The sequence below is a fragment of the Zea mays genome, chromosome 1 (assembly GCF_902167145.1).
Source record: "Zea mays cultivar B73 chromosome 1, Zm-B73-REFERENCE-NAM-5.0, whole genome shotgun sequence".
Taxonomy (NCBI): Eukaryota; Viridiplantae; Streptophyta; class Magnoliopsida; order Poales; family Poaceae; genus Zea; species Zea mays.
Window position 1 is genome coordinate 79,844,722 of NC_050096.1, and position 7,850 is coordinate 79,852,571.

Genomic DNA, 7,850 nt, shown 5'->3' on the forward strand with positions numbered 1-7,850 from the left:
CCAGCCGAGCTTTGCATGGAAACACTCCCTTCTTCATGGTCTATGGTTCAGAGGCAGTGCTACCTGCTGATCTCAAGTTTGGGGCACCAAGATTGATCTTCGAAAACATAGCTGAAGCTGAAGCTACTAGGCTGGAGGATGTTGATATACTAGAAGAGGAACGATTGAATACGATGATTCAGTCAGCCCGGTATCAGCAAACTCTGAGACGCTATCATGATAAGGCCATTCGACATCGATCCTTTGCAGTGGGAGATCTCGTCCTCCGCCGAATTCTAACGGGAGAGGGGCGGCACAAATTGTCACCACTATGGGAAGGGCCATTCATAGTAGCGGAAGTCACTCAGCCTGGCTCGTATCGTCTTACTCAAATGGACGGTATAGAAATTGGGAACTCATGGAATATAGAACATCTCAGGAAGTTTTACCCCTAGCTATATTTCAAAAGCTATGGGGACGGCCTTGTATTTTGTAAATTGGGAAGTATATCATCAATAAAAAAGACTTCGTTCTCAAAGGCACTTCAATTGTTTACTGCCATCCTGCATGCTTACTTAACTCAGGGTGACCACTATACCCTACTAACGGAGCAATCGACTTAAGTCGGCGACGACTCAAGGCGGTGACATGCTCACACGTAACTCAGGGTGACCACTATACCCTACTAGCGGAGCAATCGACGTAAATCAGCAACGACTTAAGGCGGTATGACATGCTCGCGCTTACTTAACTCAGCGTGACCACTATACCCTACTAACGGAGCAATCGACTTAAGTCGGCGACGACTTAAGGCGGTGTGACATGCTCACGCTTACTTAACTCAGGGTGACCACTATACCCTACTAACGCAGCAATCGACTTAAGTCAGTGACGACTTAAGGCGGTGTGACATGCTCACGCGAAACTCAGGGTGACCACTATACCCTACTAACTGAGCAGTCGGTTTAAGTCGGTAGCGATTTAAATCGGCATGGCGTGCTCACGACTACTCGATCCAACACAAGCACGTTTATGATTACCCATCTTAGGGCGATCTCTATGCCTCGCGAAATAAGAAGAAATTTCAAAATCATCACACTGCATTTACTTCTGCAATTGTAACTACTGTTGAATTCTAACAACAGGAAAATAATAAGGGCATCCAGTACTGAAAACACTTTCTGACAGAACATTCGAGCACACTAACCACGAACACAAGGCATTCAGTGTTTCTACTTGGTAATGTTTTTCTCAGGAGTGACTTATGAAGAGGGACGACTTGAAGAATCAGGAGCAGCATTCACGTCTGCAACTATGTCGTCAGGAACAATCACACCGGGTCTCCTCATCAAGATTCGCCCCGTGCAAATGGCTTTGTCCATAGCCCTGTCACGCTGGGCCCTCAAAATAACGGAAGCATCTTCAGCAGCCTTAACAGCCAGCCGAGCAGCTTCTAGCTCCTGGACGACTGACCTCTTGGAAGCGCGCAGATCCTTGATGATAGAATCTTTGCTCGATACCAACTGCCTAAGACGAATCATACCATCCAGAGACTCTTGCAGCCTGAAACGATGATTATACAAGTCCTCCATGGTGAAACGATGGCTCCTCTCCAAGATAGTCAAAGAGTTGTTGGCATTGCGATACAACCTGTCAAGGTTGTCACGAGAAGTTGCAAGGGCACGTTTTTCCTCCTGCAGACAAGAATCAGTTCTCCAACGTCAAGCAAGCATTAAGAACACAGCCGAGAAAGTCAAGTAAAGCTTAATTCACTGGCCACCTTTTCAGAGCCGAGCTGAGCATTGAGAGTGGCCAGAATTCAGCATGTTGGCATCATTCAGAGAAGCAGAAACTCGGGCCAAGTCCGTCTGACCTTGAGAATATTTCTCTTCAAGATTAGAGTACCGTCGGGCCATATCTAGCAAGAAACGGTCAAACAAGGATATTCAGCCAAAAAGCAGATCAATCAAGTAGCCAGTGAGGAAACAAAGGGCACTAACCAGCATTCGCCATCTCCAACTCAGATACTCGCTGATGAAGTAGCACTGGATTCCAACGTGTTAGCGACAGAGGTCTTTCTAGGACAGAGGCACCCTGCGATCTCAGCTGACCAGCCATCTCATCAACCAATGCCTGATATTGAAAATTAACGAGTATAAGAACAATATTTCACCCGAAGTATAGTCAGGTCAGGAAAAACCAAATTACCTGGAGATTGGAGAAGAATGAAGGAACCCCCAAATCATGGTAATTTAGTTGATGACTTGATGAAGGATTACCAACTGAAGCAATCTGCAGAGCATCAGTGGGGACCAATTCAGCGTCACCAGCAGGAATCAAAACTCTATCATCAGGTGCGCCGGCCTCTAAGGTGACTTCCTGACTCAAAGCTCACGCTGCTGCCATGCAACCAGAATGTGGAGGAGAAGACCCGACATGAACATCCATGGAAGTATGAGAGGGGGAACCCGCTCGGAGACCCTCGGGGGCTGGGCCATAGCTTGCGCTGCCCACCTGAGCCGGATCATCACCAGCAACACCCTCGAGGGCTGGGTAAACGCAAGCGCCATCCTTGGGGACCGAGTTATCTGTATCAGCCACCTCTAAGGCTAAAGGATTTTCATCCACCTCCATGGGAACAGAGCAACCCAGATCAGCCGCTTGACTCTCAAAACCGCGCTCCAAGGTCGATGAGGCACGAGATGCTGCTTGGGATAACTCTAACCCGGCAGCAGGCACATCAGCACAAACTTCCATCGTTCCACCATCTGCCGGCTCTGACAACAGACCTTCAGGGACCATATCTTCGAGAGTCTGATCAGAATTTGCTAGAGACAATTCTTGCAGACCAACAAGAGCAGACAAAGCTGGAGAAGGAATACCACTACTCTCTCCACTGGCTATATAGCGCCGACTGTTCTTCCGAATTAAGGGGATTTCCTCCTCCTCCTCCTCATCTTCATCAATATTACAGACAGTACACCCATTAGGGTCAACATCATCAAGGTTACAGCCATTGGGTTCAGCATCATCAAGGTCACACCCATTGGGGTCAGCATCAGTCGAGTCACACCCATTGGGTTCAGCCTCAGTAAAAGTCGGTACTGGCACTTCCCCGGCAACAGGAGCAGAAGGACCGGCATCCTGATCCAAGCATGACACTCGCCGAAGCCGTCTCTTTTTCTTTTTCTTCCCCTCAGCAAGAGAAGTTGGATGATTGGTTCGGCGAGGACGCTTCGGGCGAATACTATCAAACCCTTGAATGCCCGAAGTTTTTCCAGACTCCGGGATGGATGCTACAGCTAGTGTTTCAGCAGGGACCGAATCAGAGGAATCCTCAGCCAACATGTCCAGCATGGCACTTATCTCTACGTCGCTCGGATTTACAGGCATCTCAAAATGAACCTGCCTCTCATCATCGGGGATTTCACCAAGTGAAGCAACCAAAGCCTCAACCTCTTCGGGAGAGGGTCGCACTAAGGCCCAAACCGCTGTCACCGGCAGGAGGATTTGACACAAAACTGATGAAAGCCTTGGAAGGAGGCAGATTCCATGCTGAATATGCAACAGGAGCACCGATATTCGACACCTTGCCTCAAAGAATCATTTCAAGCTGGCTTACCAGATCCATAGCAGGAATCCTTCTGTTGGTAACCCGGGTCGAGTCAATGATGCCACGATACAAATAAGCTGGATACGCTCTGTCTTTCAGTGGCTGAATGTTCTTAAAAACAAAATCGGCGACCACAGTCTCAGCAGTCAGACTCTTCTCCTTCAACAATCCAACCTCGACAAGCAGAACCCTGGCCTCAGCTATCTCCAAGTCTATGGGGGATTCAGTCTAACTTGGAGCGCGAACATCTGGCTGTCTCCCTGACCGAGGGGGAGGGAATTCCCATGATTCTCTATGATAAACCATTCCAGGCGCCATCCTTTGATGCTGTCCTTGAGTGGGATGTCTAGATATTCAGTTTTCCTCCCACGACGCATCTCCAAACTCGCACCCCCCACGAGCTGGTGTTGTCCCCCGACCATCCCAGGCCGACAGTGATACAAGTATTTCCACAAGCCAAAATGTGGCAGAATACCAAGGTAGGCTTCACACAAATGAACAAAAATGGAAACTTGCAGAATAGAATTGGGATTCAGATGGGTCAGATTCAAATGATAGAAATCAAGGAGACCGCGGAAGAAAGGAGAAATAGTAAGAGCAAGGCCGCGGATGAGAAAAGGAATATAGATAACAGACTCGTGAGTGTCCTCTATCGGAACAGTGACCCCGTGGCAGAGCCGCCAAGAACACAGTTCCTTTGGAGGAAGAACTCCGACGGAGACAAGGTGAAGAAGGTCGGACTCAGAAACAACAGACATGTGGTTACCTACGAAAGGCAACTGGCTGTTGGGATCGATGGGAGGAATGGTTGCGGCAGATGAACTCCGAGTCTTCCGCTTGGGCGCCATCTCAATCTTGCTGGCGAGCGGAACGGAAACAATATCGCAAGAAAGCAGAGAAGGTCTGGATGCAGAAAAGCAAGACTAGGGCTCAGAATACAGAGGCATGCGACGGCGCAGCACAAATGGGGTTTTCCCGAGCCAGATGCCATTTCTAAAAAGTGTCCAGTCATCACCCAGCAGTTATTTCTAAAACGCTGGCGTGCCATGTCATCACTCGGCCGTTATTTCCAAAACGGCCGATGTGGCCCAATATAGCTCAACTGTCATTTCTAAAAACGCTAACCAGTCTTCACTCGGTCGTTGTTTCCAAAGCGGCCGATGTGGCCTGTTATCACTCTGCTGTTATCTCTAAAACACCGACGTCACCAGTAACCGCTCGGTCGTTATTTCTAAAACGCCGACGTGGCCCGTCATCACTCGGCTGTTATTTCTAAAACCACCGACATCACCAGTAATTACTCAGTCGTTATTCCTAAAGTGATGACGTGGCTCAAAAGGACTCGGCTGTTACCTCTAAAATGCCGGTGTCGCAAAAAGAACCACTCGGTTACTATTTCCAAAAATACCAACAGTAAATCAGTCGTTTTTTTCTACGAATATGCAGGTAGATCTAAAAAACAACTCGATGATTCTAAGTCATTACTCAAGCATTACTTCCGAGAACAACGACTACGTTAAAGCATAAACACGATTCATCGATCGACTGAAAAAGGAACGGCGACAAAGCAAAGAAACACGGAATGGGGCGAAATCTTCTTCATTATAAAGGGAGGGGAAGTATTACCAAACTTAAAAAACCAACTCATTATGAGTCGGTTTTCTTCCCACTGTTCTATACTACTAATAACTACTACATTATATTTCGCTACACTATACTACTAACTACCACTACATTATTCTACTAATACTACTTCTACTATTACCTATCTATACTAATATTTAAACCAGTGGCGCTTAGCCACTGGCCTTGTTGCTGCCCCTGCCGCTACCGCTGCCATCGCCGCCGTCGCCCTTGCCCTTGCCGTCACCTTCGCCGCCGTCGTCGTCGCCGTCGTCGTCGCCCTCGCCATCGCCGCCACCGCCGCCCTCCTCGGACGAGTCCGAGGAGTTCTCCTCATCCGAGGAGACCTCCGACTCATCCGAGCCCTCGAGCCCGGCGCGCTCGACGGCCCGGATGTAGGACCACACCTCCGTGGTGATCCCCTGGGAGTCGTCTGAGTAATTAGACGACGCCGGGGGAGAGGCAGGGATCGACGATCCCTCTGACTCAAAGGAGAACTCCTCCTCCAGTACTCCGAGTCGCCGAAGTCCTCCGAGGGAGGAGTTGGCTCGCGTTTCCGCTTATCACCGGAATGGTGTGAGGAACTCCCACCTTTCTTGCTCTTGCCCATGGTGGAATAGAAGGGTAGTGAAGAAAGTAAGCAACAAGCGGCAGAAAGAGATGTGAAGATGCCGGAGAAGCAAGCACACTATTTATAGAAGAAGAAGGCAACCGCTCACCTCCTACCGTGACCACTGAACAGTCGCAAAAAATTCAATATGCAATTCAAACCGTCTGAAAACACGTCAGGCGGCTGGCGCCGTTCCACGTAACACGACACCCATTGGGACTCCAGTCAACTGCTTGAGCGATATGATTACACCGCGGTCACGTCAAGTTACTACTCAGAAGCAGTTTGCTAAACGCTCGGCGCACCAAGCCGTCCCTTACCCACACCCATTGGGGGGGACGTCCAGGAATTTTCAATAGATTTTTCCAAGCAGTCACATTCGTACAGTATACGCAATGAATACCTCAAGAGAGAAGGAAGATATCAACAGAGATCAGAGAGAAGCCAAATATAGCCGATGAGGTACAAGTCTAATCAACAGAAGCATTAAAGCACGAAGTGATATGAAGACTAGCCAAAGGCCATCTACCGAATGTCCAATCAGTCGCAGGTCAAATAAATTGCAAGACCAAACAAGATATGGGCAGATCGCATGCTCGATTTCATAGACAAAAATGAATGCTGACCTCTAAAGCATAATGTTGATGATATAGTGCTGATCTCTAAAGCATTCGACAAAAGGAAAGGATGATTTCTAAAAAACAGCGTGAGATGAAGACCTTCGAGTGGATTATTTTCAAAAAATCCACTCAAAGCTCGGGGCTACACCATTGGGTGCACCTTCGGTGCACCCAATTAATCATCAACCCCAAGAAACAGAATGCTGATTTCTAAAGCATAAGACGAAGCAAAGACAAGGCTGACTTCTAAAAAGCACGAGTGGAAGTGAAAGGGAAATGTGCCCTTGGGCCATTTCTAAGTATTTTGTTGATTGAGTGCCAACACAAGTGCTTTTGTGTTAATCTATGCAAAGTGGTGGACAAGGTGTAAATCAAGTCAAAAGGTATGTTTCTAGACTTAGTACATTGTTTTATGGACTAATGTATTGTGTCTAAGTGCTGGAAACAGGAGAAATCGAATTGGAAAAGAGATGGCTTTGTTCAGCCAAAGTCTGCGCAGTCTGGGTGCACCGGACTGTCCGGTGGGGCACCGGACAGTGTCCGGTGCGCCAGACTAGCTCTAGCGAACTTGCTGCTCTCGGGACTTCGACGGCGGTGTACGGTATAAATCACCGGACTGTCCGGTGGTGCACCGGACTGTCTGGTGAGCCGTTCACAGGCGAAGTCGTCGGTCTCGGGAAGCCATCAACGGCGTACGGCTATAATTCACCGGAATGTCCGGTGAGCCAATGGTCAGCCGGGGCAACGTTCGGCCGAGGATTCTGCGCGTGACGCGTGGCCGAGCCAACAGCCACATTGGAGCACTGGACTGTCCGATGTGCACCGGACAGTGTTCGGTGCGCCAGTCGACAGAAGGCAAGAATTGCCTTCCTACAATGCTCTCAACGGCTCCTAGCTGCCTTGGGGCTGTAAAAGGGACCCCTTGGCGCATGGAGAAGATATCCAAGCATTCTTTGAGCATAGTTGATCACTCACACTTCGTTCTTGCGCACTTGTTCGACATTCTTAGTGATTTGAGCTCCGTTCTAGTGAGAAACTCGTGATAGTCTCTTGAGCTCAAGTCTGGGTCTTGTGTGTGCGTATTTGCTGTGATCTTTGTGTCTTGTGTGAGTTGCTCATCCCTCCCTTACTCCGCGCTTCTTTGTGAACATCTTTGTAAGGGCGAGAGACTCCAAGTTGTGGAGATTCCTTGCAAGCGGGATAAAGTAAAGCAAAGCAAAACACCGTGGTATTCAAGTGGGTCTTTGGACCGCTTGAGAGGGGTTGATTGCAACCCTCGTCCGTTGGGACGCCACAACGTGGAGTAGGCAAGCGTTGGTCTTGGCCGAACCACAGGATAAACCACTGTGCCATCTCTGTGTTGATCTTCTTGTGGTTATTGTGTTTTGCTAAGACTCCTCTCTAG